Source organism: Dama dama, chromosome 23 (genome assembly GCF_033118175.1).
Source record: "Dama dama isolate Ldn47 chromosome 23, ASM3311817v1, whole genome shotgun sequence".
Lineage (NCBI taxonomy): Eukaryota > Metazoa > Chordata > Mammalia > Artiodactyla > Cervidae > Dama > Dama dama.
Genome location: NC_083703.1, coordinates 3,984,934 through 3,997,786, shown reverse-complemented (window position 1 = coordinate 3,997,786; position 12,853 = coordinate 3,984,934). Strand labels below are relative to the sequence as shown.

General features: G+C 45.6%; 1 protein-coding gene and 1 long non-coding RNA gene across 3 annotated transcripts in view; one reads left to right on the top strand and one right to left on the bottom strand.

Annotated features, from left to right (window-relative positions):
* Window positions 1-4,885, bottom strand: part of PLCB4 (phospholipase C beta 4) — a 454,299-nt gene extending 449,414 nt beyond the window's left edge. For both annotated transcript variants that reach the window (XM_061125931.1, XM_061125930.1), the window contains exon 1: window positions 4,773-4,885. The gene's annotated coding sequence lies outside the window, so the exon portion shown is untranslated. The remainder of the gene's footprint in view (window positions 1-4,772) is intronic.
* LOC133044544 (uncharacterized) lies at window positions 4,298-12,266 on the top strand. Its single transcript, XR_009689982.1, has 3 exons — window positions 4,298-4,434; window positions 11,806-11,905; window positions 12,232-12,266. It is a non-coding gene; the product is annotated as an uncharacterized LOC133044544 (long non-coding RNA).
* The last annotated feature ends 587 nt before the right edge of the window (window positions 12,267-12,853 follow it).

The following is a 12,853-nucleotide window of genomic DNA, read 5'->3' as shown; positions in this document are numbered from 1 at the left end:
TCGTTGTTCAACTGATCAAAATGGGGTGACTTTTACAAACAGGCTTCAAACTCCTCACTCATCTACTCAGTGATGCATTTTCACCCAGCTCACCTTCTCCTTGGCATGAAGTAAACCCATTTATATATCTGAGGAGCTACAGAATCCCAGCCTATAAATGTGCCAAAATCTGTATCATTCTAAGTGTCAACTCAAATTGGCACTTGCCAAGAGCATTGCCAACGACTGAACACCAAAAGCATTTGCCATCTGCCTCTATGGAGATTGAACCCCGTGCTGCTACAGCTGCTGACATTCTATAGCCTCTGAGGGAGTTCAGGGTGGAGTGAGGCACTCTGTGCTCCAGGGAATCTGTGGACAGGTCTTCAGGATGGTCTTAGGAACAGATTTTATGATCTCAATGAATCTCCTCATTTCTAGAGAATCACTAAATCCCTTCATGGTGACATCAGATCCTCATGACTAGCAAAAAAATTTTTATAAAATGGTACTGAACTCCCTCTTCACCAAAACCTTATATAATGACCTTCCCTCACTGCCACTTTGGAGCAGGCTCTCAGAGCATCTGAGGTGCTGCCTCCCGGCCTACAGTCTTCATTTTGCCCCAAATACAACTTAACTCGCACCTCTCAAGTTGTTCAATTTTTAGTTGACATAAGATGTGTTGACTTAAAAACAATCACAACCTAAAAGTTGAGAGTTCTTTTATACAGTGGGAATTTTTAGGACTTCAAGCCAGGGAGACAGGAGCATCTCAAGTGTTTTTGTCAACTCCTTGGAAGAAAGGCCATGACCAACCTAGACAGCATATTAAAAAGCAGAGACATTACTTTGCCAGCTAATGTCCATGTAGTTGAAGCTATGGTTTTTCCAATAGTCATGTATGGATGTGAGAGTTGGACTATAAAGAAAGCTGAGCGCTGAAGAATTGATGCTTTTGAACTGTGGTGTTGGAGAAGACTCTTGAGAGTCCCTTGGACTGCAAGGAGATCCAACCAGTCCATCCTAAAGGAAACCAGTCCAAATATTCATTGGAAGGACTGATGTTGAAGCTGAAACTCCAATACTTTGGCCACCTGATGCAAAAAACTGACTCATCAGAAAAGACCCTGAGCCTGGGAAAGATTGAAGGCAGGAGAAGATGGGGACAACAGAGGATGAGATGGTTGGATGGCATCACCGACTGGAGGACATGAGTTTGAGTAAGCTCCAGCAGTTGGTGATGGACAGGAAAGCCTGGCGTGCTGCAGTCCATGGGGTTGCAAAGAGTCGGACAAGACTGAACAACTGAACTGAAAGAAAATCAGATATCTCAAGTTAAGGAATTTAGTGCTTACCTACTTCTTAAGTAAGTCTGGGCTTACTGAAGTCGTTCCTTTCATATGCGTCTTGGGGCCAATATCCTGTGTTTTTCACATCCCGAATTCCTCAGGGCTCCCCTGTTGGGAGTAGCTGCAGCCTAATGGCTACAGATCACAGGGATTCTTCTTCCTGAATGCCCTGGCTAGCTGGAGTCACTGAGGACTGTGGCATCCTTGTTTATTGATATGGCAGGAAATATTCCAGTCCTCAGGCACAACTCGATAAGTAATATAACACCTTGAGGAAGTAGTTCTACTTTCAAGGAGAAGGCTTGATCAAAAGAGAAACTATGAAACAGAAAAATAAATATTAAGGAATGAAAGGTAGGCCTACACAGGGTGACTATAGTTCCTGATTACAGAGAAATAGAAAAATGCACCACAGACAGTACTGAGAATTGGACAGTATCCTCACAAAGAGTAAGGCCACGGAAACTCAGAGATGAAGAGCTGTATTGATTTTCTCATAAGTAGGTAAGTCTTTCTGACAGACACTGAAAAGGCCCACAAGTTCACAGTATAAGGTGAAAAGCAACTATTTTAGAAACTTCAGTCTGGATATGAAATACAGCTGTGATCATTAAGGCATCTCCACTAGTCCTTGACCTCATTCTGCATATCAAACACATAAGTTCTTGCCTTTACAGGACTCACTGTGATAGACAGCTTATTAAAAACCTGGGCCCTTCATGCTAATAAACATGTTGTTTCATCCGTACTTTACAAGAAGTCAGAAACAAAGAAAATTGAGTCATGATCTGCTCAATAAGCTTAAATTTCAAAGAATATCTTTACCTTCCCCAAAATACTTGAGCTTACTGTTAAAGGCATTGTGGAGAATATGCAAAATACATAACCTTTCTTTCCTGTGACTATTACATAAGAACTGTGATCACAAAGATAAAATTTCTTCACAACATAAGGTTTTTAAAGCAAAAAACAACCTTGGCACCTAATTACTAACGTATTTTTTTTAAGTCCACAAATATAATTGATAGAATGAATGAATTTGATAATTTAAGCTTGCCGGCTACACCTGAAAGTTTGGGGAAGAAAATACAGATGCTAAATCCAGAAACAGGCTTATTGATCACATCTTTTCACAAATTGGCATGCCATGTGATGGGTTCAAGGAAAACATCAGCGCTAAAGTTCAATTTTACTTCAATTTTAACTTGCAAGGTGGGTTAGAGCTGAATATAAGGCAAGCCTCAGTTATAGTATCAATTCTTAATAAATCAGTCCCCAAAGTGGATTTTGGTAGTATCCTAGGAAAATACCATATTCATTTGGATTGCCAAATATAACTGTCCCATGTTGCTAAAATCAGCAGTAAGCACTAATCTAAAGATGTTGGATTTGCTCTTAAGAAAGACAAAATAGGAGGGCCAAAACACTGGCTAAATCTCCACTGGGGGGATGAAACATTTCAAAGAAGTGATACAGATTTAAAAATCCATTTCTGCAAAATCATTCTGGTAACCCTGAACACTTTTTAAACTTTCCTGTTTCACCATCTCATAAGGCAAAAACACAGCTTCTTAAGATTCCAAGGCACAGAAGTAGTTTAACATCAATCACATTGTTCAGGCACACCAATATAAAACTTGCAAAAGAGTATTTTAGAACAAAGCTCTCTGTGTGGGTGTGCATTTGCAAAATAAAGGTAGCATTATCCTGACACATATCCGTGTATACCCAGTGATCAAATAGAGTCTTGGAAATTTTGTTTTGACAGTTACTTGTAGAATAGCATTTTCACTGATTAACTCAGAGCTAGGTAGTGATATCATCAAAGCTAAATCAAAACTAAGTTGGAATGGTTGAGCAATAATGCAATTAGAGGAAGATGTAATCTGTAATCGAATATGAGGTACCTTCCCATATGTTACAATACGTTGCATGCAAAGGGTTACCACTTAGAGCAGCAAGTCTCATGTCCATAAAAATGCCAATTCAAAAACAAATGTTATTCTCTTTAAAAAGTGAATTTTTATGAAAACAGGTGTTCTCCCAAGGTGGCAGCATTTATTAAACTTCAAAAGGAAGATGACATAATATATTAAAACACTAGCTGAAAAATATGCAAGACTGTCCTATCAAAACACAACATTTTAGATTACATAACACGGATAAGGCAGATTAAATCACATGGCCCTGCCCAGATAAATTTTTGTTCTTCTACCTGATTTCAATAACTTAGGCCACTGAAGTTTAAAGCAAACAAAATACTCGGTTCTTGTTTCAAGCATATATTTTAAATATATATGAGTCTCGAAAAGAGTCTCAAGAAAACTAGATGGATAAAGCTAAGATTTTACACACACACACAGATAAAATATGACTTTTTATGAAGAATACAGTTCCTCAGACACTTTGTTAACTGTCCCGGTAAAGTCACCAGTTGCTTTTACTGGTCAGTTTATGAATCTGATTTCTCTTTAAAGGGGAAACTTATCTCCGTATTAGAATGTTATACAGCTAAAGTCTGAATGACATTATTGCCAACGAAATAATTAAACATAATTAAACAGGATTATTAGATTATCTCTATACATGCATAACTTAATTTACAGGCCACCATGTATCACATTTTCAGTAAAAATCCATAGACCTTTCATGGTTGTTTTGGCCAAAATTAAATTTCAAATATGTGCTTTAGAACAATAAGTAGAATCACCTCAAAAGTTTTAGAGAAAAAGTCAGACATCTCTCAAATACCTGCACATTTATGAAACTATAATGTGCATTTGCATTTTTCTCCAGAAAAAAAAAAAAATGGTAGTTTTATGATTCTAGATAAAGTTGCACTCAAACACCCTGGGAAACTGAAGGACTCCGCGTTTTCATACTTCCGTAAGAGAACTGCCTACAAAGTCCACAGGGAGAAGAACAGTACTACGTAGGGTCTAATTAGTTAAGAGAAAGGCAACTTTAAAATTCTGAAGACACTTTTAGTCTCCATCTTTTGTATTATCCGGGGAAGCTGGAAGACTGCCCCCAAGGAGTGCCGCCCTATCAGTGCTGTTTTGAGTGGAAATGGTCAATCATACCTATTATTTCCCCAGAAGAGGTAAGGCGAGCCACACGCATACACATTTACATGCGTTGCACCGTGCCAACTATTTCCAACCTAAATAATCATATACACGTCGAGCCGAGCTATTTCCAGCCAGAAGCAGCAAATGTCTGGACAGACTCTAAGGAAACCCAGCGGGCGACGACTGCAGAGGGAGGGGCAGCCGCGGGGACCCCCAGCTCTCGCGCGCGCCGGGCACCGCACCGGCTCCGGGGCAGGGCATCTGGGTGCGCGCGCGCGCGTCCGGGACGCACCCGCCGGGAACAAACAAGCCCCGCGGGCCCAGACGGGAGGGAGCATCCTCGGGCGGGACTCGGAAAGCCTTCTCCTACCTGTCACTTTGCCCGGAGCTGCTGCCGGAGATGCGGCCGCGGCCGCCGCCTGGAGACCCAGTGGGCGCGCGCGCGGGGGTGCGCGCGTGTGTGTGTGAGCTCCTGTGTGCGGTGCGGCTCACTAGCTGCTCCCCGCGTCACCAGCCCCTCCACACTGGCCCGCGCCGGCCGCCGAGCCCGCCCCCCGCCCGCCCCGCCCCCGCCCCTGCCTCTCCTGCCTCCCCGGCGCGGTCCTCACCTCCGTGAGGGGCCGGGGTCTCAGCGGGCGCCCCCGGCCAAGCCGCCGGGCTGTGCCGGCCTGCTGCGCCCGTCCGCCGGCTCGGCGCGCCCCGGCCCCGGGCCCCGCCGCCCCTAGCGGCCGGCCGCTCTCTCCTGGCTCAGCCCCCGAGTCTTCCTCTACGTCCTCGCCTCCCGGCTCCGGATCCCGAGCCGTCGCCTCGCAGCCCCAACCTGCCCGGGCTACGGAGCATGCCCAGTGCGGCGCGCCCGGCCGGCTGGGGGTGGGCAGGGGCCGGGCCGGCCGCGATCCCGCGGGGCAGGGAGGGGGCCGGCGGGCGCGGGGCGCCCTCGCGCTGGGGGCCTGGGGCTGGCGGCGTGGAGGGCTTCGCCCGGAAACGGTGGGTGGGGCGTCCGGGAAGCCGCCCCGCGGCGGGCTCTGCGGGGTCTCCCCGGTCGCCCCCGGTGCTCCCGGCGCCGCCAGGCCAGCCCGGTGCTGGGTCGGGGGGCGCCCAGGGTGGCGCCTCCCGAGCAGCACCTGTGAGGAGTCGGGGGCATCCCGGAGGGAGACGGGCCGTGGGCCCGGGCCGGGGGTAGGGGGTTAGAAGAGCGGAGAGGGATCAGATCTGGCGACAGCTGACGACCCACAGCCGTTGGCGGGGGTGGGGGTGGGGGGGTGTTTGTTTATATTTTGTTTAAGAAACACGTCAGGCGTTTACAGTGCTTCAGGCACTATCCTAAACGCTTTTTATTCCTAGAATCCTTGAAACAATCTTCCAAAGCAAATATTCCTCTCTCCTTCCCACCCCGCCCCCTGCCCCGGAGGCTTAAACTGAGCCACCGAAAGATTAAGTGGTTCCAAAAAGTCTTCCCCCAAGTGCAACCCAGGGACGCAACCACCCCCGCCCCCGCCCCAGACGTCGGTGCCCGGGATGCTGCGGCGTAAGCTCGCCTCGGGCCCCAGGTGACTCCGAGTCACCCCCACTAAGGGGTCACACGGCGCTCCTCCCAGCGTCACCCTTTGTGTGGACCCTCAAGCGCGCGGCTCCAGGACTCCCCCCCGGGAGGACTCTCCTCCCCGAGGCCACGCCGCCTCCTTCTCCGGCCGGCGGCCACCAAAACCCGGAGACGTGGCACCTGCGCACTGGGGACCGGGCCGCGCTCGCGGCCGCACTGGGCATGCTCAGCCCGGGAGCGGGTCCCGCCGGCCGGGAGCAGAGAGCGAGCCTGGCAGCCCCTGCGGGCTGAGCAGAGAGCAGGCTGTGGGCGCGAACCATAGCCAGGCCCCGAGGACGAGAGGCGACTGCGTACCCGAAAGGCTTGTTCCCCTGGCACAGCCTGACCTCTTGCAGGCCAGCTGAGAGGAGGGTAATCACAAGTTTACCAGCTGGGCATCTTTCAGCGGGAGGGGGCTGAGGGCCCGCTGACGACTCCTGCTAAAACCCCTAACTGCAGTTTGAGCTGGGCCCTAAGAAAAGCTAGAAGCCGCCGAGCCTGGCTGCATGTTGGGGAAGCCCAGAAAAATAGCCTAGACCGAGTTTCCCTGGGAGACAGGGGAAAGCTGCGGGACTCTTCCCTGTTGGAGGTCTTCACGATGTGGTGATCCTGAGTGACGCCGCGGCGCTGACGGCTCTCCCCAGGCCCCCGAGTCACCTGGAGAACTTGTCAAAGTGCAATTCTGATTCAGCAGGTGGGGGGTGGGGCCGCAGATTCTGTGTGTCTAACGGCTCCCACAAGGTGATGATGTTGCTGGCCCTCAGATCAGACTTGGAGGTTGGGTCAGTATTTTAGGCATGTTCTCTACCTTATATTTAACTAAGATTTAGAAAAGCTAGGCAGTTTGCCCCAGCCAACTGCTCACACAGCCGATAAGTAGCGTAGTTAATTTCAAACCCAGTTCTGGAGGACTTCCTGTTTGAGTTCTGTCTTCTCCGCATATCACCAGTAGACAGATGAGCTAGATGTCATCTGTGTGTCCTGATTGTGTTAACAGTGGGACTTAATTTAGTACATAGTACTCCCAAATATAGTATATCAGTTACCCTTGCTGTGTGAAAACTACACAAAAACTTGGTGGCCGAAAGTAACAGCCATTCCACAGAATCAGCAGAGCAGTTGTCTGCTGTTTTCTCTGGTTCTACTCAAGCAGATGGAGACATGTGGCGTTTGTAGCATTGTCTCGCTGGCTAAGATGACAGGGTGTTTTCTCCATATGGTGAGATCCTGGTTCCCAAAGCAAGCCCCAGTTTAAAACAACATTTCATACCTGTTTCCTAACGTCCTGTTCACTAAGAAAGTCACATGGTCATGTCCAGAATCAAAGAATGGAAAAATGGTGTACTTCAGTTTTTGATAGGAGGAGAGAAAAATTGAAAGGTTTTATTTTATGGTTTTTAGTTTTTGTTCCCCAACCTACTACATACACCAACTTCCATAAAAGTAACCCCACTGCCCTAGGGTTCACAATTAAAATCTTTAATTTTACATATTAGTAAACCAACTCACAGCAGCATTTGTTGTTATTGCTAGGTCTTCAATCTAATATTATTTACTAAGGTATCTCAGTTTAGAAGGTTTAAATAGTTACATGTTATTTTGAAGTACAAAGTTCAGTTCGATTCTTTTGGAGCCTGGTGGGCTACAGTTCATGGGGTCGAAAAGAGTCAGACACAACTGCGGGACTAGCATTTTCACTTTCACTCTTCTTTAATAACATTTCAGATAGTCATTCACTCAATGAACATTTTTGAAACCTTTTATATACAAGGCACTCTTTGCCCAGTATATTGAGATAAAAGAGACAAAATCATTTTCCTTATGAGGCTTAGATATTATCAGAGGAAATGCACAATAAATAGTATATACCATCAAGTAGTACTGAGAACTATGACAGAAAAGCAAAAGGATTTTGAGGTAGGACAGGGGACTGCTATTTTTAGCCAGAGATCAGAGATGGCCTCTCTGAGGGTGCATCATTTTTGTGGAGGCTGGAACAAAGAGAGGTGCATATCTGGGGAACAGTGTTTCCAGCAGAGGGATAAGAAGGGCCCTGGGACCCAATGTAGCTAGCATGCTCAAGAAACAGGAAAGAGGCCAGGCTGGCAGAGTGAGGCGCCGAGTGGGGGGAACTGGAGTCACAGAGGCAGTGGGGGCAGACCAGGCGAGGGCACAGAGAGTGCTTTGGACTTCAGTCTGTGTGCTGGAAGGCCAGGGCAAGCTGTGCAGAGTGTGGCCGTGATCTGGCCGGCCGTTCAGAGAGCTTGTGTTGAGAAAGCGCGTAGGGTTGAGAGTGCAGAAAGGGAGCCCACTAGCAGGACAGAGCCGCGGTTCTCCGTGGGCAGATTTTATCATTTGCAGGTGGTTGCTTTTTCTTGGCCACGCCACTTGGTCTATGGGATCTTGATTCCCAGACCAGGAAAGGAACCCACACCCCCTGCAGTGCATGAACCATGTCTAACCACTGGACCATCAGGGATGTGCCTGTTTTCAGTTTTAAAACTCAGACTGTATTAAATCTGCAACCTCAAACTCAATTTAAATCCCATCTAATCCCCAAGGAAGGCTCTAGCTCCGTCCTCTACTCCTTGAAGCGGAAGGCCAGCGGCACAGGATCTGGTCCTTAAACACTGTCTCACCTGCCCCCTGCCCTTGCCGAAAGGTCTAGTTCCTCCAGCATGTTGGGCAGCAAAGAGGAAGGAAAGGGACAAGTGTCTGTATCCTGTGGCCACCGTGGTCCCCCCTCGGCTCACTGTGACCAGTGACACTGGGCAGTTGTCCCTATGCTAGCTTTCTGTCGTGGAGAACACCGTGAGGCTCTTGGAGGATCCTTCTGGACCTCCTTCCAGGCCCCTTCCTCCAGCTCTGCTCCTTTTATCCCAAAGCCCCTGGTTCTCTCCATGGTGGTTCAGCCCAGTACATCTTCTTGTTGGGGTTCACACGCCAGGAAGGCCACCCTATGGTGGGGCACCCACGAGAAAGCCAGGCACCCAGCAGCCTTCCACAGTGTCTACCGAAAACACAGAGAAACTTGAGAAAGTTACCCGTCCCAGCCAGGCTAAAAGTTGGCAGGAAGGAGGCAGATAAGATGGAGCTGTTTCTGCCGCAAGGGGATCCCTAGACCTGGTACTTTCTCAAGTATGTGGATCCCTGAACATGCCTTGCCTTTGTACTTTGGAGAATTAACATTCACCACAAGGGCCAAAGAGAAACATCAGTGCAACCAGCTTCTTATTTCTAGTTTTATGAAGTCTTACCTGTTATTGTTGCTTTGAGAGGAGGACCAGGAACAGGAGGACTCTTAATAGCCACACCTGTATTTGCCAAAGATCACGTTGCACTCTTTTTAGAGAAAGGACAGTTCATCTCCTGTCCTGATTTAAAGTGATATATTAATCATAGCTTCCACCGAGCTCTTGACTTGCTGTCCTTTGTAAATGAAAAGATCACCACTGGCCCCATTTGTCCAGTTTGCCTTAATCAGGAACATAATCTTTGAAAAGTGAGCAGCACAGAACAACCTGACTGGGCTATCTCTGTCTCAAGGTACCTTCTCCCTAACCTTGAGCGTCTGGCTCCACTAAAACCTGTGAGGGACACTGAGAACCAAACAGCGTGGAGGTGAAGAAAATGGCCCAAGAGTCAGTGTATGAGGAATACAGTGGCAGTTGGGGTTGGGGGAACCCACTAAACTTTCTGTTAAATCAGTTGTTGATTGGAGTGTGAAGGGAAGATGGAAAAATAGAGAAGAGCATTTAAGTTCATTCCAAACAACCTGACTTAAGAGAATTTTCCAAGTGTGAGCTAGGCTTAGAATTCGACAAGAATGTCGAGGTTCCAACCTACTGTGTGATGATAACGGTGGTTATGATGGTGCTACTACTGATGATCACTGTTTTTATGAAAGTATAACATATGCAATAAAGCATGAAAAGAGCTTGAGGAATTTTCACTAATATACTTACTTATATGACCACCACTTGGATCAAAATGTTAAAATATTTTCAGCATTCCCAAGTTTCATGCTCCCTCCTGGTCAAAATCATGCATGCACACACACATCACCACCACCACCATCACTACCACAGATAATCACTATTCTAACACCACTGAATTGTCTTCTCTGTTTTTGAACTTCATGTAAATGGAACCATGCAGAATATGCTTGGTACCTGGCTTCTTATTGTGTCTGTGAGATTCATCCACGTTGCAGCTTATACCTATAGTTTATTGCTTTAAATTGTTGTAGATCATTGTATGAGACCCAGGTCTCCCACATTGTAGGCAGATGCTTTACCGTCTGAGCCACCAGGGAAGTCTTGTATGAGTGTATCAAAATGTATTCATCCAATCTATTGTGATGGTAAAGTTTTTCAGGGATTTTTTTTAATTGCTTTTGTGTATGTGTGGGTATGTGCACTGTCGTGTCCAATTCTGTGACTCCATGGCCTGTAGCCTGCCAGGCTCTGTCCATGAAATTTTCTAGGCAAAAATACTGGAGCAGGTTGCCATTTCCTTCTTTAGGGTATCTTCCCCACCCAGGGATCAAACCTGCATCTCTTGCATCTCCTATATTGGCAAGCAGGTTCTTTACCAGCGGAGCCCCCAGGGAAGCTTCTGAAGTGCACTTAAAGGTCCTTGAAAGCCAATCCTACACTCTTGTCCTACTTCTTCGTGTACACTTTATTACTGGTGCAATAGTATACTGAGTACTCAATACTTAATGGATTGTTTTGTGAAAATAAAGATTATTCTGTGTCATGATAAAGTGAATTCATCACTGTTTTACTCAAAAGCACAAATAAAATTATGGCATGTTTCTGGATAAAAAATAAAGGATTTTTCCCCAGTAAGTCAAAGGACAATGAAATTATTTTTTCCGATGCTAAATCATTTGTAATGATTTCCTTGAAGTGTAAGTAGATGCTGTTACTTTTAAATTAGAAAGCCTCAGACATGGATGTCAGCATTTAACCTATAAGATATGATTTATAAATGAGTGCACTGTTTTTACTTTCCTGATGTTTATGGTAAGATTACATAAAATGAAATGAGAGCATATGGAAAATATACACACCACTTAATGAGGCTGCTAAACTGCTGGCCTAATTGCATAGTTTTGTTTCTCTCCATTTTTTCAATGTGAACAAATCAGTTTAAAAAAAAAAAAGCAATGATTCATTCCTACCATCTCTGTTATGCAGTAATAAGATTAAAAAATGCATTAACTTACAATATAAATATCAATTGCACATTCAACAAGACTCAATGTTCTTTTCTTTCCTTCACTGACTCCATGTGGTTGGAATCACAACAAAAGCACAAAAGCAAAATTCAGCTAAATTGATTGTTCCTCTATGTCTCAGGAAAACCAACATTTTCTCCTACACAAAAAAATTAATTTCTTTGATCTTCCTCTTTCAGTCATTTTTGCCATTGTGGTTCATGGTAGCCAAGATAAAAATAATGGATTTTTGCAAGTTTCCACCCAGAAGTGATTTAGAGAATCAAGTGATCCAATCACTTCAACTAATGGATGAGTATTTTAAACCTCAGACATGTTGTTGTGACTTGTTCAGGTCTGTGGCATACTGGGATCCCAGCTTACACATCCTGTCTGCAACATGTCATTGCCCTGGCTGAGTCGTTGGGTTGGGTCTCACGTTTCGGGCCAGGACAGTGTAAACTGTCCATGATGGGAGGGTGCTGCAAAGAGAAGGGTGAATGACTGAGGCCATCATTGCCATCTACCAACCCACATTATTCACCTTCCCATTCTCTGATGGTAGGGACCGTTACTTATCTAATTTCTCATCCTCAGGGCTCAACATGGTGCTAGGAACACAGTGAGGTGATAATACATGTTTGCTGAGCTGAAAATGAATGGCCCTGCAATCCGCTGAGGGCTGGAACCAGAACCAGTGAGTTATTTTTTACTTATTTGCAGCCTCACATTACACCTCAAGTGGTCATTAAGTAATATTGATTGACTCTGTTGTATAAATATCTCTTAAATCATTCTTTCCATTCAAGGCTCAGTTTCTCCAATCCCCCCAGGAGGAATTAAGCTTCTTATGTTTCCCCAAAGCATCTTGCATTTCTATTCTTATAGCACTTGCCTCACTGTTTAGACTTATCTGTGTGTCTGTTTCACCTTAAAGGAGTGTGAGACTCTGGAGGGCAAAAATTAGGGTTCCAGCTCTTTGTTTTCTTGCAAAAGAAGTAACAGTGTATATTTTTAAAATAGGTAATACAAGCATAAGATACAAAATTCAACATGTGTAAAAAGGATATAAGTGAAAAATAAGGACTGCTTCCTACTTCCAAGTACCAGGAGGAAATCATATTCCTGTGCCCGTGAGTCTTTACCATACCAACTTATATACATGAATTATTCCTACTTCTTGCACATTGCTTTTTAAACTTAATCTATTTTGGAAATTATATCCACATTTGTCAACTTCCTTAGTGGCTCGGTGGTAAAGAACCTGCCTGCCAATGCAAGAGATACAAGTTTGATCCTTGGGTCAGGAAGATCCCCTGGAGAAAGAAATGGCAGCCCACTCCAGTATTCTTGCATGGGAAATTCTGTGGACAGAGGAGCCTGGCAGGCTACAGTGCGTGGGGTCACCTATTTCATTCTTGCCCCACCCATTTCCCTTTGGACAACCACCAATTTCTTCTCTTTATCTATTGGTCTGTCCCTGTTTTGTTATGTTTCTTCTTTTGTATTACTGTTTAAATCTACATGAAAATGAAATCATATGGCATTTATCTTTCTCTGTCTGACTTATTTCACTTACCATAATACCCTTGAGGTCCATCTGTGTTGTCAGAAATAGCAAGATCTCATTCTTTTTTATGGTTAA